The 25821-nt window shown below is 39.6% G+C and overlaps 1 pseudogene; it reads right to left on the bottom strand.

The window, feature by feature from the left end:
* Nucleotides 1-25821, bottom strand: part of LOC107747672 (Down syndrome cell adhesion molecule homolog) — a 157292-nt pseudogene that overhangs the window by 44761 nt on the left and 86710 nt on the right.

Genomic DNA, 25821 nt, shown 5'->3' with positions numbered 1-25821 from the left:
CATTTGTGAGCCTCCGGGCTTTCAGGCCAGAACTCAGGAACGGGAGCCCTCTCCTCTTCGGTGTGGCACAGTCGCCGTGCCATACACAGCTCAATCTCAGCCGCAGTGCAGGGGGCGGAGCTCCTTTCCGTCCGCGGCTTTCTCCCTCGTGGCGGGCGTTGTTGCCGGCTCACACACCTTGACTGACGTCATCAGCAGCTCTGGCTCCCCGGTGATCCTCAGCTCTGTCACTCCATGCTGCGATGGCTCGCCGGTCGCGGCGGGCTCCAGCTCTCCGTCAGCGGTGGGCTCGGGCATGGGGAGATGGTGATGGACACGTCAGTCCGGAGGGATGACACGAGATCCCCCTCGGGACAGACGGTGATCAGGGATCCGTGTCTCGCCAGTGTCCACTCCACAAAGGCGGCGAAATTCGCTCGAGGACCATCTTCGGATGACAGCGCTCTGCACGGGATGTTTAAACTGGCATCGTAGAACGCACAGAGCGCTTCGTCCGGGTAGCTGGTTAGAGCAGCTAGGACCAGGAACAGTCTAGTATGACCCTCGAGCGATCTCTCCCCCTGCTCCAACAGGAGGAGGAGGTACTCCGGACAGGAGAGGGGATCCATGGAAAACACAATGGAAACAAAACACTGAGGGAAAAAAAACGGAAACAAAAACGGAGGGTAGACACACGGAGCTAACTGTTTCGGTCGGGTCTTCTGTCACACTTTGCTTACGGGAGGAACGAGGAGATGAGGAGACGTGGAGATTTCACAAAACGAGAGTCTTTAATAATCCAACAGGGAGACACAGAGCACAAGGAAGACGTTCAAGATTCGACAAGGAAACATGAGGCAGATTACACATTTATACTAAACTTAACGAGGGACAGACAGGTGCAGGGAATCAACTAATAATGAGACAACGAGAACAGGAACATGACCAAATAAGGGAACACTGAAACAGAAACAGGGGCAAAACAGGTCCATAATCCTGACAGCTTTGCGGTAAAGCTTGTCATGTTTAATTACCGTAACTATGGGCAATGCCTGTAAGCATTTAAAATGATCATTAAACTATTAAAAACGAATAGTGATTAAAATGGTGAAAAACTTCAAATCGATTTTTTAGCATCTCTTTATAAGCTTTAAGGTCATATATATTCTAATTTTATCTTTCAATTTTAGAAGATACAAGCAGTGAAATTTGCAGTTTTTCTCTCCCAGCAAATCATCCTGGAGCACTATGCAAATGTTTGCCCAATCAAATGCTCTCTAGGATGAATTTGACATTGCATAATCACATTACGCATCCAATGCCTAATTATGGAAATCAGAATTTTATGAAAGCTCTGATTCTCTTGTAATTTTTCAAAGGAAATTTTAATTATTTCTTTTATCCTTCATTCATAGTTAATTTGTTTTGATTCATAGTTCTGTCATAACAACTCTCGGAGAGTTTAGCATCGTAATATACATGGCAATGTTAATGTGACTGGTTTTGGCGGAATACTTCCAGAGACTTTCTACTGCCAATACATCCACTGACATGCTGCTGTGAGCATGCAATAAATACTGATGCTGCTGCTGCACATATAACATGCATGAAATTACCCCGTAGCAGATCTATACAGGTGGAGCTGGGGAAGGTGGAAGGTCTCAGAAGTGTGTTGCAACTGCTACAGCAAGCACTTGCCAAGTATTTGAATGCTGAGCAGCAAGCTCATTGGCTGCTGATGTGAAAAGAAACCAATCAGCTGCTACATGTGAATAATGATGTGATTATGTTAGATTGAGTTACTGTAAAACTGGCCTGTGCCATCTAGAGTTTCATGACAGAACTTTGTATTAATTTTAGGTAATTATTACAGCATTTTTTTTACATTTTCTTAAGAAAATGGTATACATTTCCATGTAAAATTAGTTTCCATGATGCTACGGAGTAGTAGGTATTGTTGATAAGGTATTCTGAAACGTTATTAATGCATTAATATATGGTTGCAATTGTGATGTTTTGGTAGTTAGATGGTTGCCTACTGGCCTGAAGGTTGAAGTGGATTCATTTTAATAGCTTTTCATGTAGCACAAATGTTGTGGGACAAGTGTGTAAATTGCGAATCATAAGTATGAGCAATAGTACTAGTTATAGTAACATCATTGACTATGACCTGATATTAAAATCTAGCATTCCTGTAATGCCATTTAGACAGCAGTACCTTTCACTGTCACATGAACGCTCCTGTGAATTTGTTTCTCTGGATCCACCAAAACATAGCATGTATACTCTCCCTCATCTGAGTTTTGCACATTGGACAGCTTCAGTGTGCCGTTGTTCTCAAAGGCACGTTGGCGATGGTTAAACGGGAGCAGATTGGAATCCTTATACCACTTAATAGAGTAGTACGGGTAACCAATTATGCGACAGTGAATGTATGTGTCCCTCCCAGCGATGGCAGTGACATTTTTCATTGGTCGAATACTGGCAGGACCTATTGTGAGAAAGAACTATCAGTATACAAAGTCTCTGAAAATCAGCTGAAAGGCTTATGTAGTTTGTGTCAATAATTTAGATTTCAACTATTAGATATATTCTGAACAAATTCACAGTAAGTAATTAACTAAATAACTGATAATAATTACTCCAAACTTCAAAGCCTTGTGGAGGGTTTAATTTACAGGGACACTCTATCCAAAAATAAAACTTTGCTTATCATTTACTCACCCTCATGCCGTCCCAAATGTATATTACTTTCAAACGAACACAAACCAAGAATTTTAGGAAAAAAACAATCCATTTCAAAAACCACGCAAAACAAACATGATGGTAATCCATATAACCCAGTTGATAAATCAATGTCTTCTGAAGCAAACAATAGATGTGTGTAAGAAAAATATAATATTTTAAACCCAGTTTATATAAGTAAGTTGTGAATCTTGTGTGAGAAGTGATGGTCCTCTGTGGTTCTGCATCACTTCTTGCTCAAGTTTAACAATGCGCTTACATCATGCTTCAAAAATGTGCTCACGTATATGATAATTGGCCGAAAGCACTGGTTTATAGTTTAAAACGTTTCAAATTTTCCTCACACACAGCTCTTAGGAAGAAACAGATTCATCATGGGGTCGCATGGATTACCATCATGTGAATGGTTTTTGAAGCGTCAACTTTAAGGGGCCTATCCACTTGCATTATACAAACTCAGTGATGGAATATTTAATTATTTGTTTGTTTATTTAATCTCTGTTTGTGTTCATCTGAAGAAAGCCATATGCATCAGGGATGACATGAGGGTGAGTAAGTGATGAGAGAATTTTGATTTGTGGACCTTTAAGGGTAGACAGAGTAGTCAGAGAACTTTATGTAAATGAGCACAACGTAACAACAACCAATGAGAGGGAAGGCAGTATAACTTGACTGTAGACAGTACAAAATCGAGTATGAACACTTACTTCCAACAAACAACTAAATGCTGGAAGTCTGTCATACCTGAAAACAGCTTTCCGTTAACATTCCCATTAATCTAATTACCATTCATTCCCATTCTTTTCCAAATTAGGCTGAGGCCTAAGGCCAAATTTGATGTTATTTACACTAAGTACAAATAATCAGTCGGTTGCGTTGGTCACATCAAAAGCAAAAATCGTCTGTTATTTTGTCTGGCCTAACCTAACAATGGTGGACCAAGTTAATATACATAGCCTTTGCAAACAAGACAGACTATTTGTGTTTTAGAAACTCCATAAAAATAAACTTAAACTTCAGAGTAGAGTGCACTGCTACTTTTAAATGAACATCAAAGGGGAAATATGCTTTTTGATATACTATAGTTAAAGCATCTATCCGCAGGGGTTAAATGGCCGATATTAACCAGCCAAGCCTTGACCCCTTGGTTTGCACTGATAGGAAATAAATGGCTGAATGTTACCATACTGTTGGCCAACAGAGTGCAACAGTCAGATTCCGGAAGTAAAAGCTCTATTCATTTTCTTCTTAGGTAAATAGTTGTTAACTTATGGTATATGCTTTTGCTAAAGCCAACTGTTTACACTATTACAGTTTATTCTTTAAAATAATCATGTTTGACAGCTAAATTTGTGGTGAAAACCGCCCATGATACTGTACAGAAAATTCCACCAATCAGAGAGCCGTGGTGAGCAAAATTGCACCAATAGAGCTTGCAGGGAAAGCCCACTTCCATGAAGTACTGCAAATGACTTAATCGATTTGGTCTCACCATGCTGTCATAGTATGTAAATATTTCTATATATATGCTTATTTTACAATCCACTTAAAATATACAGTATTGTTTTTCTAGATAAAATCAAATTTTAAAATAAAATAGTTTTTTTTTGCTCAGTTTTTTTAATTTTTATTATGTTATTCGCAATGCTTTATTGGATTGTAATTATTTCCCTCATAAAAGCCATTAAGTACACAGTCTTGTACCATTGCACAGTCTTTTTGTCAAGTTTGTCAAAACATTATCAAATACTTTTTTGCTTCAATGCTTTAACAAAGACATTTTAAAAGTCCCTAAAGGAAAAGGAATGGAAAAATACCTTCGAGACCAAAGTCAAGGGGCAGCCACCAATGCAATCTCTAATGCTATCTCAATAGAAACATCCGGACAAGTGTGTTTTGGAGTTGTTTAAAGCTAAACTCTGTAGGATATTGGCCCTCCAGGAGCAGGATTGGACACCCCTGTTCTATACTATGCATTCCTACTTGACTGCAGTCTAACTCTATGAGGAGGCAAATCACAAGAGCTCTACTGCCTTCACTCCCATTGCTTCTCATTTGCATGAAGCTAAACTCTGTTCTTTGTTGTGCCATCAATGGTCACTGCTCACGCTTCTTCCAAGTGCCAAATTTCATTGAAAATAAATCACTTCAAGTTGCTTTGTTGCTACAAGTTGCAGTCAATGAGAACATACTGTACCTTTTAGAAGGCTGCACTGCACTGACAACCTAAAACAATACAATTCTCCTTCTAACAAAAATTTCCAAATAGAAACAAGACAATCTCTGAACAAACATGAAATTGTTGTGTGTGCTTGTCGTGTGGTGTGGGTGTTTTTGAGGAGCTGATCTGACAAGCACCTCTTACGTTTATTCGAGCCTGGTAGGAGACCGATCCAGCCGAGTTGTTGCAGGTGCAGCGATAGACGCCCCCATCGGTGACCTGTGTGTGAGATACATTCAGGTAGCTGAGCACGTGACCTTCTGTGGTGATGATGCGATCCATGCGGTGGTTGCTGTCTTTGATGACAGGGTCCTCGTCCAAGGTCCAGGTGACGGTGGGGAGGGGGGTTCCTTTCACGTGACACACCAGTGAGATGGGCTCATTCGGGCTCACCACCTTCTCACTGAAGGCAGAGAGAATCTTTGGCGTCCCGTCTAGAGAAGCGGAAGACAGATTTGACTTTTCTTATTTTTGTAAATGTTTACATACAGCACTATGGATTGAGTAGAAATTATAGTAGAAGGTTTGAGTTTTATTGGATTTAGTGATATCCCCATACATGAAAGTTAAGCCAGTTATTTCTATCTTTTCCTGTAGTGTTTCAGTTCGAAATATCAGTTTACATTTCCAAACTTTTTTACCATAATCCAGTGAGATTTCTTCAAGTGTCTTGTTGTCAGACTCCTTGTGCATGCAAAAATATCACTGGATTATTACAATTAATTGGCAAAAAAAAAGTTTGGAAATGTCAACTGATATTTCCTACTGACAAACTACAGGAAAAAATAGAGGTACATTTTTTTTTGAGGTGAAAATACTAACAGCCTAAGACATTTGCACAGTACTGTACATTTGAAATGTAAAATGCAAATGTACAGTCAATGAGAAATCTTTCAAGATACATGTAGCTCCTAGGTGAATGAAACCTTATACAAAACACACAGAAAAAAAAAAAAAGATTAAGAAACTACGGTAACGCTTTAGATTACAGCCCGCAATGTATCACGTAATTAAAAATAATTTGCAGCTTACCAATTTGTAACTATAGAGTACCTCCACAGTACCTACTTGTAGGTATAAGGGAACAATATGCAACGTTTGGGGAATAAGGGGGTAATAACCTGTGAAATTATAAAGCATTTATACTGTAAGTATTTTATAACTAAAGGGCACCTATTCTGAAATTACATGGTATGTATGACACACAGATCGAAATTTCCAGCGTAAGCATAACTTACAGTACGTGTAGGTAAACAGAAACAATGTGCAATGTCTTGGAAAATTAAAAGTATTTATACTGTTAGTATTTCATAAGTAAGATATAACTATTCTAAGATTACGTGGTATGCATCTTTTGCTACTGTGTTAGGCAACAATATTATGATTTAGAAGTTGCCTTACTGTAATAACACAAAATATATGATACAGTATATTTTTACACTACTACTATGCAAACATACACCCTTGTTATATGTAGTTATTGTGTAAGTGTAACATCTGCGGCCTGTAATTTAAAGTGATCCCTTGTTACCCTCTTGTTACGTGTAGTTACAGTGTAAGTGTAACATCTGTGGGCTGTAATTTAAAGTGATCTCTTGTTACGGTCTTGCTACGTGTAGTTACTGTGTAAGTGTAACATCTGCGGGCTGTAATTTAAAGTGATCCCTTGTTACCCTCTTGTTACGTGAAGTTACGGTGTAAGTGTAACATCTGCGGGCTGTAATTTAAAGTGATCCCTTGTTACCCTCTTGTTACGTGTAGTTACTGTGTAAGTGTAACTGATACAAATAGTAAACTGTAGTATACTATAGTAGGCTATAATTTAGTAATTATAGTAAAGTTAAAAACCACCTTAGTCTTTATAAAAATTGACCACATTTTACTTAAGAATATATGCTATAGTATTTACTAGTGTTTCTTTATGTGGGATCATGGAGATTATAAAGTATGGGGAAATTATGTAATGAGTTTCTGCTATGATTTGGTTTAGAAATTTCCATAAATTTACCTGATGAAAGAGCATTGCATATGGTCATCTCAGCAGCGAGTCCGTCAGCAGCATTGTACCGTCGACGATAGTACATAGTACACGAGGATACTAGATTACCTGTTTCCAGCTGCTCCCAGGATATAACATATAAATATGACATCATAATACACAACACATGTAAATCTACTGTATAATTGATGACTGAAACCAATCACACACAGCTGCTACCAATAACACACACTATATAAATCAGTCTCACACAACCATTCAACGCCGAGTATTGTTTAGTGCATATCACTCTTCTAGCGATAGCTGCATTACGGAGCCATTCCTAGTTCTAGTCTTAGTCTAGCCACTTCGTGTTGCCTTGTTGTCTGTTTCCTGACCTGCGGGCTGTAATTTAAAGTGATCCCTTGTTACCCTCTTGTTACGTGTAGTTACTTTGTAAGTGTAACATCTGTGGGCTGTAATTTAAAGTGATCCTTGCTCGTGTTAATGGATTACCCCTCTTGTCAAGTACTCTGGATACTGTTCGCCGATCGAAGACCCACGCTAGCCCTAGGAATATTCTTTGTCTTGCCTGTGATATACCTTTGTTATCTGACCCTTGCCTGTTCATTGACCACGCCTTTGTAAATAAAGCCTTGCACATGGGTCCGCACATCTCACGTCTCGTTCGCCCCGTAACAGATCCCTTGTTACCCTCTTGTTACGTGTAGTTACAGTGTAAGTGTAACATCCGCGGGCTGTAATTTAAAGTGATCCCTTGTTATTCTCTTGTTACATGTAGTTACTGTGTAAGTGTAACATCCGCGGGCTGTAATTTCAAGTGATTCCTTGTTACCCCCTTGTTATGTGTAGTTACTGTGTAAGTGTAACATTAAACAATTTTAGTTATGCTACAATAGATTTGTTTCAAAGTTATTAACAATGAACTGTATTACATAGTTAAATGCAAGGTCCAAAGACCTTAAGTTAACAAAGAAATATTTTTATTATTTAACAAAATTTTTACAGACCTTTTCCAAGAACAGAATGCAGAAAAAACAAATTTGCAACCACGTATACAAAATAAAAAAACAGTAAACACACACACACACACACACACACAAAAAATCATGTTCTAAATGTATTTTTAATAGGCATACTGGACTACAAAACTTACATGGGTAACTGGAAAATAACAAACACGAACTTAATAGTAAAACAAAATAGAGAATATGCAACAGTCAGTAGGTGACAGTCAACTCCACTCTGATGGGCTCCAACTCACCTTAACCCCTGGGTATACCCTGTACCTTACGAAAATTAAACCTGTTTATACCATAGTTTCAAAACAAAGAAACATTGTTACTATAGTTAAAGCATGGGTACCACAAAACAGCCATGATTGTGCTACAAAAACTGTGTTTAAAACCTCTTCAGCCCTGTTGCATATTTTGCATTTTTACAGAATTGGCATACCTGAATTTAAAAGAGTGTCCTACCCACAAACATTAGAGTAAATTTATTTAAAAAAAAGTCTCTATGTACAGAAAACCCTCTAAATTATAACACATGGTGTTGTTTTATTGTATAGGTCCCACTTTATATTAAGTGGACTTAACTACTATGTGCTTACATCAAAAAAATATGTACAATGTACTTATTGTGTTCATATTGTATTGCAAAACACTTTTGCTTCTATTGAGGGGGGATATGGGTAAGGTTAGGGACAGGTTTGGTGGTATGGGTAGGTTTAAGGGTGGGTTAAGGTGTAAGGGATGGGTCAACAGTGTTATTATAAATGTAATTACAGAAATTAATTATAGATGTAATTACATGCAGGTATTTTTTTTAAATATAAGTACAATGTAAAAACATGTATGTACACAATAAGTGCATTGTACCAAATGATTAATATAAATGTAAGTACATAGTAGTTAAGGCCACTTAATATAAAGTGGGACCATTGTATTTGTTCATAATTTTATGACAAACACAAATGAAAAAAAAATCCTGACAAGTTACCCCTATGTCATCTAAGATGTTCATGTCTTTCTTTCTTCAGTCACAAAGAAATTAATTTTTTTGAGGAAAACATTCCAGGATTTTTCTTCATACAGTGGACTTTTATGGTGGCCAGCGGATTGAAGATTAAAAACGCAGTTTCAGTGAAGCTTCAAAGGGCTCTACACGATCACAGCTTAGGAATAAGGGTATTATCTAGCAAAACGATCTGTAATTTTCTTAAAAAAAATTATACACTTTTTAACCACAAATTCTGGGCAAGCATTAGCTTTGCGATGCGCCTGCACGTCTTCATTCCGTGATCTTGGAAAGGTCAAGCGTGACGTAGGCGGAAGTACCGACTCAGTGTTTACAAAGCCAACATGCAAAGAAAGTCAAATGCCCTTTACTAAAAAGGTAAAACAACGATGTCGGACGATTTTAAAGTTGGAGGAGAAAATGAGATGGAGTTTTTAACCGAACAACAAAGACAAAAAACTAACCGCACATGACCTTTCCAACAGGATTGCGTAATGTATCCACATCGCAGAGCTAGAGCAAGCTGAGCATTTGCGGTTAAAAAGTCTATAACTATATATTTTTTTAAGAAAATTACCAATCGTTTTGCTAGATAAGACCCTTATTCCTCAGTTGGGATCGTGTAGAGCCCTTTGAAGCTTCATTGAAACTGCGTTTTTTAATCTTCAATCCGCTGGCCACCATAAAAGTCCACTGAATAAGGGTCTTATCTAGCAAAACGATCTGTAATTTTCTTAAAAAAAATTATACACTTTTTAACCACAAATTCTGGGCAAGCATTAGCTTTGCGATGCGCCTGCACGTCTTCATTCCGTGATCTTGGAAAGGTCAAGCGTGACGTAGGCGGAAGTACCGACTCAGTGTTTACAAAGCCAACATGCAAAGAAAGTCAAATTACCTTTACTAAAAAGGTAAAACAGCGATGTCGGACGATTTTAAAGTTGGAGGAAAAAATGAGATGTAGTTTTTAACCGAACAACAAAGACAAAAAAATAACCACGCATGACCTTTCCAACATGATTGCGTAATGTATCCGCATTGCAGAGCTAGAGCAAGCTGAGCATTTGTGGTTAAAAAGTGTAGTTATATATATATAATTTTTTAAGAAAATGACCGATCGTTTTGCTAGATAAGACCCTTATTCCTCAGTTGGGATCGTGTAGAGCCCTTTGAAGCTTCATTGAAACTGCGTTTTTTAATCTTCAATCCGCTGGCCACCATAAAAGTCCACTGTATGAAGAAAAATCCTGGAATGTTTTCCTCAAAAAACATAATTTCTTTGCGACTGAAGAAAGAAAGACATGAATAGCTTGGATGACATAGGGGTGAGTAACTTGTCAGGATTTTTTTTTTCATTTGTGTTTGTCATAATATTATGAACAAATACAATAAAACAACACCATGTGTTACAATTTAGAGGGTTTTCTGTACATAGATACTTTTTTTTTTATTTTTTATAAATTTACTCTAATGTTTGTGGGTAGGGCAGTCTTTTAAATTCAGTTATGCCAAGTCTGTAAAAATGCAAAATATGCAACAGGGCTGAAGAGGTTTTAAACACAGTTTTTGTAGCACAATCATGGCTGTTTTGTGGTACCCATGCTTTAACTATAGTAACAATGTTACTTTTTTTTAAACTATGGTATAAACATGTTTAATTTTCGTAAGGTACAGGGTATACCCAGGGGTTAAGGTGAGTTGGAGCCCATCAGAGTGGAGTTGACTGTCACCTACTGACTGTTGCATATTCTCTATTTTGTTTTACTATTAAGTTCTTGTTTGTTATTTTCCAGTTACCCATGTAAGTTTTGTAGTCCTTTGTTATTTTATTATTTATTGCTTGTTTACCATATCACAGTGTTGGCAACTCTTACAGATTTGCCTTGAAACATTGCTGTTACACGGAGTCCTCACAGAAGTCCTTATTTTTTATATTTGGTTAAATATAAGCTTTGTGCAACACTTCTTTAAATTATGCAAACTTGACATACATTAACATTTTTTTTTTTCTAATATTCAAATCTGTTAAAGGATTTTTAGGCTACATTAATCAGGGCAACCGGACATTCACATAACACCCTATGTACTTGCTACATCATTAGAAGAATGGCATCTACTCTAATATTAGTCTGTTTCTCTCTTATTCCGAGGTCACCGCAGCCACCAGATCCAGTCTGTATCCAGATCAGATGGTCACTGCAGTCACCCGGATCCAGTCCGTATCCAGCCAAACATTGCTGTGACACAGAGTCCTCACAGAAGTCCTTATTTTTTATATTTGGTTAAATATAAGCTTTGTGCAACACTTCTTTAAATTATGCAAACTTGACATACATTAACATTTTTTTTGCAATGTATTTTTCTCTAATTGTGATCACAGGTGAAAACTGCATCAGAGGGGGAGAACTTTTCTGCTCCCTCATACTCTGCAGGGACAACTTTGCAAGAAATCTCCAGAAATTCGTTGACTCCTGCCCACTGCTGAAAGGAAAAATTGACAGTATGCCTATTAAAAATAAATTTAGAACATTATTTGTTTTTGTGTGTGTGTTATTTTGTATAAGTGGTTGCAAATTAATTTTTTCTGCATTCTGTTCTTGGAAAAGGTCTGTTAAAATTTTGTAAAATTAAAAAATATATATTTCTTTCTTAACTTAAGGTCTTTAGACCTTGCATTTAACTATGTAATACAGTTCATTGTTAATAACTTTGAAACAAATCTATTGTAGCATAACTAAAATTGTTTAATGTTACACTTACACATTAACTAGACGTAACAAGAGGGTAACAAGGGATCACTTTAAATTACAGCCCGCAGATGTTATTCTTACACAGTAACTACATGTAACAAACAAGGGATCACTTTAAACTACAGCCCGCAGATGTTACACTTACACAGTAACTACACGTAACAAGAGGGTAACAAGGGATCACTTTAAATTACAGCCCGTGGATGTTACACTTACACTGTAACTACACGTAACAAGAGGGCAAGGGATCACATTAAATTACAGCCCGCGGATGTTACACTTACACACTAACTACACGTAACAAGAGGGTAACAAGGGATCACATTAAATTACAGCCCGCATTACACAATATCTACATATAACAAGGGTGTATGTTTGCATAGTAGTTAAGAAAAATGTTGTAGTACATTTTATTCTACTTGCCTCGAACCACATACGAAAACTCAAGTGCACCAACAGCACTACAGCTATCAAAAAACATCAATTATACAGTAAATATACATGTGTTGTGTATTATGATGTTATATTTATGGGTTATATCCTGGGAGCAGCTGGAAACAGGTAATCTAGTTTTCCACTGTATTGCAACCTCGACGGTACAATGCTGCTGACGGACCCGCTGCTGAGATGACCATATGCAATGCTCTTTCATCAGGTAAATTTATGGAAATTTCTAAACCAAATCATAGCAGAAACTCATTACATAATTTCCCCATACTTTATAATCTGCATGATCCCACATAAAGAAACACTAGTAAATACTATAGCATATATTCTTAAGTAAACTGTGGTAAAATTTTATAAATACTATGGTGGTTTTTAACTTTACTATAATTACTAAATCATAGCCTACTATAGTATACTATAGTTTACTATTTGTATCAGTCATGTAAGATATGTTGTAATAATACAATAATACTGTAAAATATATACTGCATCATATATTTTGTGTTATTACAGTAAGGCAACTTCTAAATCATAATATTGTTGCCTAACACAGTAGCAAAAGACGCATACCACGTAATCTTAGAATAGTTACACCTTACTTATGAAATATTGCGGTGTACAGCGTTTATTATGAGGGGGTAGAATCCACAGCTCAGTACTCACTACTCAATACTCATGAGTACTTTTAAATAGGCTACTCTTTTACTCTTACTCAAGTAGTTTTTTGGAAGGTAATGGTACTTTTACTTGAGTATATTTTTTCAGTACTCTTTCCACCACTGGTTATTACCCCCTTATTCCCCAAACGTTGCATATTGTTCCCTTATACCTACAAGTAGGTACTGTGGAGGTACTCTATAGTTACAAATAGGTACGCTGTAAATTCTGTTTAATTAAGTGGTACATTGCGGGCTGTAATCTAAAGCGTTACCGAAACGACTTCTTCACATTCACAATAAATAATGGACATTGAAAAACAAACAAACAAAAAAAAAACACTGGCTCTAGCCAGACATTTCTTGCAAAACAGCTTTGTTTTTAAGTTTAGTTCTATTGAAATCTTTACTTTCTGATCATCCTGGCTTTTTAAAACATTATTATAGATTATCAATATCCTCTTTATACAGTTTTGTGGCAATAGGAGACAGTTGCCCCAGCAACCAAGCTGAGCAACAAATCTTTTCAGCTGCAGGGCTGAGTAGCTTCAGTAGAGTCCAGCAGAGTGTTATATTGAAACACATGCACAGTTACACATATGCTTCACAATTTTCACAGCTGAATCCAATGTTTGTGTAACATTCTGCCTACTAAGATGCCTTTATCTGATTGACTTTTGAAATCAACCTAAATGTACCCGTCATTACCTATGATATCCTACAATCATGTGTGTGTGGTTCGGCGGCTGGTTGGATAAAAATAGCAGTTGAAGTAGTGGTTTAAAGAAATAAATTCATTTATAAATGTCAAACATAGCATTTGCATAACTGAGATTTGGGGGAGAGGCTTTGTTGGCACCATTTGCATCAAGTGTAAAGCTTTTTTTTTTTTTTTTTTTTGCATTTAAAGGATTAGTTCACCCAAAAGTAAAAGTGTTGTCATCATTTACTCACCCAATTATTTTCCTTCTTTTGTTCTTGATATAACTGAAGTTGTCTGGACTATGTTTTATGGTGCTTTTTATGGTGATTGCCAGTATAAATTATGATCCACATTTACTGTGTGGAAAAGAGAATCTCTGTCTAATATAATGCTTTGTGTTACATGGGGGGGAAAAAAAGAGAAAATGATAGGGTAAGAATGACATGAAGGTGATTGGTGAAACATTTTCATTTTTGGGTGAACTGTTCCTTTAAAAGTAATAACACATTTTAAGATAATATATTTAGATACAGTAGATGCTAACACCTAATGCAAATGCAAACATTAAAGGGGTCAAAAGAGATGATCTCCAAAATCCATTTTATGTCCTGTAATGTTTGACATAGTATTTTATGTCGCAGTACTGGCTTATTACGGGCATAATTTTTTCATACACTGAAAAAATGGTGTAGAACTTCCTTTGAAACAATTTTCAGTCAGAAATTGCTAGTAAATTTCAGATTTAATTACAAAGCAATGACAAGTAACGCATTGAATTAAACATTAAATTAAACATGGAGTAAAAATAATAAAACAGTATTTTCCTGTTAAAAAAAAAAAAAAATTTTGTTTTATTTTACTTAGAAAAAAATATTATTTACAGTGTAATTTTTATAATTTAATGCTAATAAACATAACACTCTTACTCACCTTCTAAGACGACCTGCACTAAGTCTTGGGTGGACATCTTGCCATTTCGAGCAAAGCACTGATACGCTCCTCCATCACTCTTGGCCATTCCCTCCATCACCAGGTTCTCATTGTTGATGCCCGTGATACGTACGTTTATACCCTGATAGATCTTCTCACCATTCCTGTACCAGGCGATTTCATACTCGTCAGAGCCAGTCACACTGCAGAACAGTGACACTTGGCTACCCACGCTGCCTCTCACCTTCCGTGGGCTCACCACTGCTTTCAGAGGCTCTGAGGTAGATGAAAACACAGACAATAATACACTTTTTTAGACAATGTCTAAAAAAAATAAATAAATCTTTCATCCTCCAAAGTTTGTTGCTTAACTAAAGCATAACTAAAGACTTGTTAGCTAATAGCAGCCCATTCAAATTAATGTGTGTGCTGACTAATGAACTTACATTCTTGGTTTACAAAACAATAGTGAAAAGATCTGTCAAGATTGTATCTGTCAAAGGGGTCCTATCATGAAAGGTTTAAATACAAGCCTCTGAAAAAAGCTAGGACATTCAGGAGTTGTCATGCTTATATTCACATAACTAATAATGTGAATGCAACAATGGTTGAATACTGTCACAAGATATCTTACGTTTAACCACCAGCCGTCCGACCACTTTGGCATTCCCGAAGCTGTTCCACACCTCACACACATAACTGCCTGCATCACTGGGTCGTGTGGCCTCGATGAGAAGGCCCGATACACTCTGGTGGTACCGGCTGTCTGATTCTAAGGGGCTGTTGTCCCTCAGCCAGCGATATCTGGGCGGGGGGTGACCGGATGCTTTACATGGGAGCTCCACCCGATGACCCACCATAACTTCCCTCCGTTCAAACCCATCTAGAATCACCGGAGCAGAGTCCACAGGTTCTAAAAGACAGTGAGAGAAAATATGTTTGCTTTATATGCTACCTGTCAAGAGTTTGGAATAATTAAGATTTTATTTATTTATTTATTTTTAATTTTTGAATGAAGTTCAAAGATGCTCACCAAGCATCGCTTATCAATAGTAATATTGTAATATTATTCAAATTTAAAACAACAGTTTTCTATTTTAATTTATTTATTGCTCTGATGGCAAAGCTGAACTTTCAGCAGCCATTACTTCAGTCTTTAGTGTCACATGGTACTTCAGAAATCATTTGAATATGCTGATTTGGTGCTCAATTATTAAAAATGGTTCTTATTATCATCAAACAGTCGTGCTGTCACACTTGCCTCCTGTGAGGAATGAGGAGACGTAGGGGAATTCACGATGATACAGTTTAACGTTTAATACCAGACAGCGAAACAGGGCAGACAACTATAAATACACAACTAACGAGGGAGGAAACGAGACCTGGGAGCAAGCAATAAACACAATTAACATGAAGGAGAAACTAGGTTGATGGCAAAGCTGAACTTTCAGCAGCCATTACTTCAGTCTTTAGTGTCACATGGTACTTCAGAAATCATTTGAATATGCTGATTTGGTGCTCAATTATTAAAAATGGTTCTTATTATCATCAAACAGTCGTGCTGTCACACTTGCCTCCTGTGAGGAATGAGGAGACGTAGGGGAATTCACGATGATACAGTTTAACGTTTAATACCAGACAGCGAAACAGGGCAGACAACTATAAATACACAACTAACGAGGGAGGAAACGAGACACACCTGGGAGCAATAAACACAATTAACATGAAGGAGAAACTAGGTCAGGGCAAGCACAAGGAGGGGAGAAACACTCAAACACAGTCCAGGGGCGTAACATATCGCCCCCCTCCTGGAAGGCGCGTGCTCGCGCCGAAGGAACAACACAGGGAGGGACAGGTGGGACCTCGGGAGGAGGCTCGGGAGGAGGACGGACACCCGGGAGGAGGGCGACAGACAGAGCCAGGGAGGAAACAGGAGGGACTCGGAGCATGTGGTGCCAGGTGGGACCCAGGCCACAACCATAATGGTGACCCACGGTGGAGCCGACGGAGGGAGGAGCCATTGAGGAGGAAGGGCCGATGACTCCGGGGGGCCGACCAACGACGGCGGAGGAGCCCGAGGCGGAGACGGAGAGCCGATGAGCCAGGGCGACAGGCAGGATCCAATGGCTACCGAGGCGGAGGCGGGAAATCACATATTTTCACCTCATACAGAAATATTTCCATTCTAATGCAGCAGGCAGGGTGGACTACAAACACACCTATTCAGGGGGCCGAGGAGGAGCCGAAGGGATGGAGGAGCCTAACAGAGCCGGAGGGACAGGCGCAGCCAGAGGAGTGGAGTCCTGAGGCGACGGATGGTGGACGACAGACCAAGGCGGAGCCGGACGGACGAGGGAGCCCGGCGGAGCCAGTGGACTGATGGGTCAAGGCGGAGCAGAGGGAACTAGGAGCCATGGTGGAGTCGCAGGGTCAACGGGCCAAGGTGGAGTCTGGGTCTCAAAGGCTGGAGGCGGAGACCAGGGATTCTGCAGCCACTGTGACGATGGAGGATGGCAGACCCGCGGAGCTCGCACTGTACCGATGGTGGGCTGAGGTCGAGCAGAGGTGCTGCCAAACGACAGTGGAGGAGGAGGTAGGAGCGGGCATTTGTGAGCCTCCGGGCTTTCAGGGCTTATCTCAGGAATGGGAGCCCTCTCTGGGCTGGACGGGGGAACAGGAGCCCACTCTGGGCTAAACTCAGGAACGGGAGGGACAGAGTTCCCCGACGGAGAAGGACGGAAAATGGGCAGGTTGGTAAACAAGTCAATTAAGTTTTCCTCAGATTTGCATTCACCCAAATCCTTACTCAGCTCACCCTCAGCCACGGTGCAGGGGGTGGATCTCTTCTCCGCGCTCTCTCTGTCCACCGCTTTTTCCCTCATGGCGAGTTCTGTTGCCAGCTCTTGCACCTGGACTGACGTCATGAGCAGCTCCGGCTCCGTGGCGATCCTCAGCTCTGTCGCTCCATGCGGCGATGGCTTGTTGGTCGGGGCGGTTTCAGGCTCTCCGTCAACGGTGGGCTCGGACTTGAGCTCCGCGCAGCGGGGAGATGGTGGACTGGGCTCCAGGTCTGGCTTTGTTCCAGATCAGGGGTAGACACTCTCCAGACACCGGATGATTGCTTCCCTTCAGCTCAGTCCAGTGGTGTCTGGGAGGTCAACGGGGCGATGGTAATTTGCCCTGATCCAGAACTGTGAGTTCAGCGCAGCGTTGTCAAACGCCATTCAACCGCATACCCCAATAGGGGCAGGTCCTTATGGGCAAGGGAGGTAAACTTAGCGTAGAGGGGATCCATGGAAACACGGGGAAAACAGAAAGCAAACACTGTAAAAAACTCAGAAACAAAAAACGGGGGGAAACACGCAACTAACTGTATTTGGTCCGGTATTCTGTCACACTTGCCTCCTGTGAGGAGCGAGGAACGAGGAGACGTAGGGGAATTCACGATGATACAGTCTTTAATAATCCACATGGAACAAGGAACACACACGTAGGAACCGAGAATTGACGTTTAATACCGGACAGCGAAACATAGGGCAGACAACTATAAATACATAACTAACGAGGGAGGAAACGAGACACACCTGGGAGCAATAAACACAACTAACATAAGGGAGAAACTAGGTCAGGGCAAGCACAAGGAGGGGAAAAAAAACTCAAACACAGTCCAGGGGCGTGACACGTGCGGCTTAATATTTTTGTGGAAACGGTGATACTTTTTTTTCAAGATTTTTTTTGATGAATAGAAAGTTCAAAAGAACATCCTTTCTTTGAAACAGAAATATTTTGTAACTTTAATCTTTTTAAGACATTCTAAATGTCTTAATTATCACTTTTGATCAATTTAGTGTGTTTTTGCTGAATAAAGGTATTATTATTATTATTATTATTACTTACTCCAAACTTTTAAATGGTAGTTTATTATGGCTTCTACCATAATATATTAAGCAGCAAAAACGGTTTTCAACATTTGCAATCATGTTTGATAATGTCTGAATAATTATTCATTTCTGAAGGATCATATGACACTGAAGACATGCTGCTGAAAATTCAGCTTTGCCAACAGAGGGATAAATTACATTTAAAGAAATATTAAAATAGAAAACAGTCATTTTAAATTGTAATAATATTTCACAATATTACTTTTTGTACTGTATTTTTGATCGAATAAAGTATCAGATACAGTACATGAACATGGACTAAAACAGAATAAGCTTCAATAGAGATAAATAAGAGACCACGGTAAATGTAATTTTTGCTCCAACAGTAAAACAAAATATCCACCATGCGTATTCTTGTGGTGGCAATCAGCCAATCTGTTCCCATGACATCATTTTCCACTGGCTCCAGAGTAATTAGTCTCTTCATTTACGGCTCAGGTGTTTGACTCAAAACAACCTGGCTGCAGATCTGACCATGGGCTGCCATGAGCAAAGATCAAATTGTGAATTTCAATCTGCATACCTCCCATTCCCTCACTCCCGTGAGGTCGTGTACACACCTTTAACAGGTTTCTTTAATCAGTTAAAGGTCATAAACAACTTACGCAAAAAAAAACAAAAAAACAATCACACACTTGAGTTTTTGTAAACCCTTATAACATATTTGTATTATAAACAAAGTTTTAATAGTTATCACATATTGAAGTGAATGTAAATGTGTCCTAATCAGCAAAAGGACATTTTGTCAGTCATTTTGTTTCTATTTCTGTGGTGTCTGTATGCTGATTAGCCCAAACTGATCTCATGAGAATTTGCACAATGCAAAAAAAAAAAAAACTCCTTACACAGTACTTTTGTTGTTTTCCAATACAACTATCTAAACAAATCTAAACATTGAGAAGCAAAATGACTTGAAGGCATTGTTGAACTAAAAAATGAAGTGGAACTCAACACTGCATCATGACGTTGACACTATTGGAACGCCTCTGCGTGAGACGGTGTCTGAAGCATGTGTGGAAAAACACCAGTTCTATTGACTATCAGCATGGTCAGGTAGCGTAGCGAAAGCACATCACCAAGACCATAGACAACTGAAATGCACATTACTAGCTTCTTTGTCTTCAGGAAGCCGTTTTTTGTGTGCATGTTTGGGATTCTTTGTGTTCATGAGGAATTGAAAAGGAAAAAAGAATGGAAAAAATGTGTCAGGCCTTAGCTCCTCTTGGGGTAGAAGGGAAGAGCAACAGGCCTGTGTGTCCTGCCAAAACTGGGGGTCCAGTTGTCGTATATGGCCACCCAAAGCCAGGGATGATCTGAGGACATTGTCACTAGGATGGCCAAAACAAAACAGCCCTGGCAGTTGTGGCTGCAGGGCATGCTCCGTCAGGTAGGAGTCTGAGGCTTCACGACATCGCATCTGGTCTCCTCCTTGAAAACTTCTAGGGACTTTTCTGCTTACCCTGCCATCTTTGGTGTTTCGGAAAGTGGAGGTCCCCAGCGTGTATTTTGTCCAATCTCTGCTTATAACAAAGAGTGAAAAATTTAAGGGGGTCTGAATACTTTCCGTACCCACTGTAGCTACCAGAAATTGGTGCCCACCTTCTACTAAAAAAGATAAGAAAAACAAAGATGCTTGCCTCTCTCGAGGAAGTTGGGGACTCTTTTTTCAAACTATCTCAAATAAGTGATGTTTGAGAATTACCTGCCAGTACAATATTTCAGGGTTACGAACAATTGACCCCTCTGTTACAATTTGAAATCAACAAAGTGATTCTTCATTCACAGCATTTGGCAGCATGGAAACTTCTGCCAAATTTATCTCAATGGGTTCTATGAAAAGTCTGGAAAGGGTACAGGATTCAGTTTGATTTTCAACCTCCTCGCTTCAAATGGGTGCTCAGCACTCTGGTGAAGAAAAGGCAGTCTCCATTGTTAGCACAAGACTTACATTCCCCTATGGCCAAAGGGGGCAATAGAACATGATCCCCTTCCCTTAAGAAAATCAAGATTTTTCAGCTTTTAATTTTTAGTCCCCAAGAGGGATGGGGGATTGTGTCCAATTTTAGATCTGCAGGCTCTGAACAGTACTCTGTGTGGACTGTGTGGTCAAGATGCTAACACTCATAATAATTGTGTGTCAAATCCAATTTGAGCATTGGGTTGTCACGATAAATATATTTCCCTACCAAGATTCTGCCACAGCACAGGAAGTATCTCCTGTTCGCTTTTGAGGGCAAAACTTAGCAATATCATGTTCTTCCCTTCGGCCTAGTCCTACCAGCCCTCATGTTCACAAAGTGCATGGATGCTGCCCTGCATCCTTTGTGACTCCAGGGCATTCATGTACTCAACTACGTTGACTGCTGGCTCATATTGGCCAAGTTGAGGGACTTAGCAGTTCAGCATTGAGATGCCATCCTCGCTCACTTGAGAAGTCTGGGGTTGAGACTGACGGTCACAAAGAGTGACCTCTCTCCGAGTCAGAGGATGACTTTTCTGGGGATGTATGGGACTCTACTTCCAAGCAGGCATGACAGTCTCCTGCTTGAGTCGAGTCTATCCTTACTACCTTGAAAGACTTCAGGCTGGGTCAAGAAATTTCTGTCTGCCAGTACCAGAAGTTATTGGGTCTTATTGCAGCTACAGCAAACGTGATATCTTTGGGGCTCCTGTACATGAGACCATTTCAGTTGTGGCTCATATGCAGAGGGTTCCACCTGATGTGCAGCCCCCTTAAGAGGACAAGGGCTTCATTCCTTTTTTTTATGTGGAAGAAACCCCAGTTTTTCACCTTGATTTCCACACTGGGAGCATGCTACTGCTGTAAGACAGTGACTACAGTCGCATCCCCTTCGATATTTGTCATCACCCAGCCCAGGGTGTCTGGGACAGCCGACATCTCCTTTGGCACATAAATTGCCTCGAGATGAAGGCTGTATTTATGACTCTCAGGTACATTCTCCCGGTCCTGAGGGGCTAACATATTTCTGCTTTGGGCTCAAGGAAGACTGCTCTCCTTGAGGGCAGTCTATATTCCAGGGCATTTAAATGTGAGAGCAGACATGCTGTTGAGGCAGGTGTTGAGGCCCAGGGAATGGAGACTCCACCCCAAGGTGGAGGAGTTAATTTGGCAGAGGTTTGGCAGTGCGGAACTGGACCTGTTTGCCTCAGAGGAGTCGACCCACTGTCCCTCCTGGTTCACCCTCACACCTTCAGCTCCGTTAGGGCTGGATGCCATGGTGCAGGAGTGGCCGTTGCTACATCTGTACACTGTCACTTTGCCATACTTTATGCAAAGCCTGAAATATTTTCTTTTAGACAATTAGAAGATGGTGACGTGCATTTCAGGCGTCTAGTTATGGTCGTGGTGACGCACTTACGCTACATAACTTGACCATGCGGATGGCCAATAAAATTGGCTTGTTTCCATATTGCTTTAGACACAGGCTTACACAGAGACATTCCCATAGTGTCAACATCATGACACAGCGTTGAGTTCCCTCTCATTGAACCAGGTTACATACATAACCTGAGACAATATTTGTTATGTAAAACATAACTAAAATACAATATTTATTTATTTAGCAAAGTAAGTATTGTATGAGTGTGCAATTTTGTATAAATTCATACATTCACCATCTGACTGATGAGCAGATCACACAAAACCTTACGAAATAGATCGTACAAGTTCGCAACAAATTTACCAAATTGTAAAATACTTATGATTTGTCTTGAGAATGTGTTGGGTAGCCCTGTCCAAAATCCCTGTATATTAAACATCAGATATGTTCTAATTGGTTGTTTGTGTCATAAACAGCATTTTAGCTTCTATTGCAGACAGTCAAATTACCTGGTAATGGAAACTTGTTGCGCTGCATGTAGTAGAGTGACTCAGAGTGCTTTAGCTGTGACTATATTCAAATAATACTGTGGAACAGTCTCTCGTACCTTTTTGCTTAATTGTATTTTTCAATTTTAATTTAAATTTGAAATGCAAAATGTGAAAATGACTGCAATATGAATTTTTGACCAAATCATGAAGCACTTGCTTCCATCTATAGATATATGAGAGAAGGTATATGTGAAGCCGTGACAGCAACACAAAGGCCCCTCACCTGATAAAAGAAGTCGGGCACTGTTGCTCTGTCTGGTCTCCCCTGTGTATCGGTGCCGTGTGGTACAGCGATAAATATTCACTGCATCCTCTGACTGCACATCCAAAATATACAAGGCCCCCATGGATGTAATAAGATATCTTGGTCCTGAAAAAAGAACAACATATTGTGGTAAGACTTGCTAACCCCAATTAAAGGCATATACCATTCTGTACTATGTTATTTGACTTCATATTCCACCAAAAACAAATGTATGTAAAACATTTATTGCTTTCACAAGATAAGAGAATCCACACGTGATGTCTCTTTGAAGCCAGTGCTGGCAGACCTGAGGGAGCGGAGTATTGAACTATTGGACGTGACTGTTTTGCAACTGAGCCAATCGCTCAGTCAGTCGCCCAAAGCTTGAAACAGAAAAAGCTTTCAACAACTGCAGCCATTCTTACAGTTCACACATACACAGCCAGAGAAACGTTACAATTATGATTGTTAGTTCTTGAAATCTTATTCAATTGTTTTCAGGATTATATTGCGTATAGTAAAATGACTGGATAAATGGACACACATTACTGTGATGTTGATGCGTACGAGATGAGAAATGGATCTTGTGGTGCACAAGGGTCGAAAAGAGAGAGAGACAGACAGAAAAGGAGAAATAGAGAGTCTGCAGCTATAGCAAGCATTGACCTAGTTAGAAATGAGAGTCCAGGATCTGATACCCTAGAGGGGGTTATAGCTCCTAGTTTACATGCAGTCGTCTGAGACCTGCTACCAGCAGTGCAATGGAAAACTGGGAAAATACACTGTTTTGAAAAGGTTAAAATTAGAAAGGGTGGGGGGAAAAAAAGGGAAATTCAAGTATGATTCTTAGATTAGCTGAGCTGTGTTGTGGAATTTGAGGATCACATAATTTCACAGCTATTACATGGCCCTTTTTGAGTAAGCGATGATTGTGATTACATATGTGAGAGCTTACACACTTTTAAATTCAAGAGAAACATTTTGATCTGACATTAGAATAGAATAGAATAGAATAGAATACACATCCAGCTCCGGTAGAATTTCCAAGCAAACACATTTAACACAAGCACATTTTTGACACCACCACACACTGTTTGGATGTATTAAATGTCAAGCCATGTGCACAAATACACACACTGTCTTTAAATTGAGACTCATGTCATGACTAGGCCTATATGGAATCTGCATCCACATAATTCAGTAGAAATCTTCACAGACTTCCCTGTGAATTCCCTACCCCCTGCAATATTTTAGTATGTATGTTGTCAAATTTTAACTTGCTTTCAGGTATTACCAGTTACAGTAATTGACCAACTAACAACATATTTAACTCCAATGTCATCTGCTGACGCTCCACGTGGGTGACAGAAGGCTGGACAACATGTTCCCAGCTAATCAATGTTAAATCCAGGATCCAGACTGCCTGTTCTTCAGGGGATGAGAGTACTAATCAGGGATGATTAAGGTCAGAGTTCGTGGTTAACCCTGGACTTCTCAACCTGCTCACTTCACCCTCCTGCCACCCAGCCGACGCAAGACCATACTGGGACATGGAGTTTGAATACAAGTGCCAGGAGTCATTTAAAGACTAAATTGGTAAATCTCCGAAAACTTATCAAGAACATGTCCATCTTTCATTTTGAAAAATCAACAGCAAGAAATTAATTATATTTAGCATCAAGAAAATGTTGAAATAAACACTGTTTATGCAGTTAAATGGTTGCATTCCCACATATTTATCATCCGATTTATATCATGCATCCTTTGTCTTTCATTCTTTTTGCTCTTAACTCTTTTTCCAGCACCCTTCTCCAATTGTTAGCATGAATAATTAATTTGCAGTGCAGCCCCGGTAGTGCACCAAGACACAAGACAATAACCTTTTCCACTTCACATCCATCTCCAAAATTTGTCGAAAATGACAATGAAAAATACCCTAGATGTTCTGGGTGTGTAAATGAACTAAAAGCTTATGAAGCTGAAAAGACTGAAATTTGGTTTCTCAATTTCAACCATCACAACTCTCAGCGATGCATCTGTTTCATGACTCTGCTGTTTGGGTTGCGTTCATGGACTTGTGTCATTCAAGCAAACAGACAGCCTCTCATATTTCCTTCATAAATTATTGAATTTTGTTGCAAACCATGCAAAAAAATGGCCGGCAGCCACAGAAATGATTCATCTATATTTCAAAAGGATAAATGCATTGTGCATGATGTGCCATATGAAATAATCATGCATCTGGAGTGAGGCTGATACTGCATTCTCTGTGCATGATTTACTGTGGATGCTGGGTTAGTCAACATGAAAATACATTTGCTTTCTTAATTCGGGTTGAATTTAATTTAATGCAAAAGTGATTCCTTGATATTTCTTCTGCAATAAATCAGAATAAACACAAAATATAACACAAAATAATAATTAAATACTGACGTCATAGAAATGCAGATTTGTACGGAGACCCTAAAGGGTCATGGTGGTGGACAAAATATGGGGTGGAAGGAAGAAATATTTTTCAAATCTTTTGCATTCTCTCACAAAACTTTTGCGTTCCCCCAAGAAACTTTGCATTCGCTCACAAAACCAGTTGAGTTCGTACAAACACTTCCTGTTTACTTTACAGCATGCAGTGGTTCATACAGCTCCGTACATTGGAGCGGTTCAAACAAATGCTTAATGAAGCTTTTTATTTCTAAGGGGGAAAAATGCTTAACGTGCAATTTAGTGTGTTCATATTCTGGGCTATTCTGCTTGTCTGTAAATAGTATGCTTTATTAATAAGCTGTGTACTGAATTTGGTCCTCCAATGTCACTGTTTTAGTACATTAAAGGGGTCATATGATGCGATTTCAATTTTTCCTTCCTCTTTGGAGTGTTACAAGCTCTTGGTGCATAAATAAGATCTGTAAAGTTGCAAAGACTAAATTCTCAAATTCAAAGAGATATTCTTTATAAAACGCCTACCTAAAACGGCCCCACATGTCTACGTCACGATGTGGGAAGATTTGCAAAACACAGCCCAAATGTTCACACAAAGAAAGAAGGCGTAACTTTGATTCTCGCTGTAGTATTGTTGTTGCCGTGTGTTTCGTTGTGAAAGCGAAACTACTTTGTTTGGCCTTCCAAAAGAGGACGATATCCGCTTCGTCATGCCTAGAGCTGATCCGTGCTGGTCGCTGTGGAAATACATCAACTTCGCGCGGTGGATCGCCGGATCGGCTTTCACCGTGGACGAAGCGGAGTCCAGCCCGGGGTAGTCACATGTGGTTGCCGCAAGCCCGCCGGACGCTCCTTC

The sequence above is a fragment of the Sinocyclocheilus rhinocerous genome, unplaced genomic scaffold (assembly GCF_001515625.1).
Source record: "Sinocyclocheilus rhinocerous isolate Xijiao unplaced genomic scaffold, SAMN03320098_v1.1 scaffold2274, whole genome shotgun sequence".
Lineage (NCBI taxonomy): Eukaryota > Metazoa > Chordata > Actinopteri > Cypriniformes > Cyprinidae > Sinocyclocheilus > Sinocyclocheilus rhinocerous.
The sequence above is the reverse complement of the archived record's forward strand: the minus strand, read 5'-3'. Positions and strand labels throughout refer to the sequence as shown.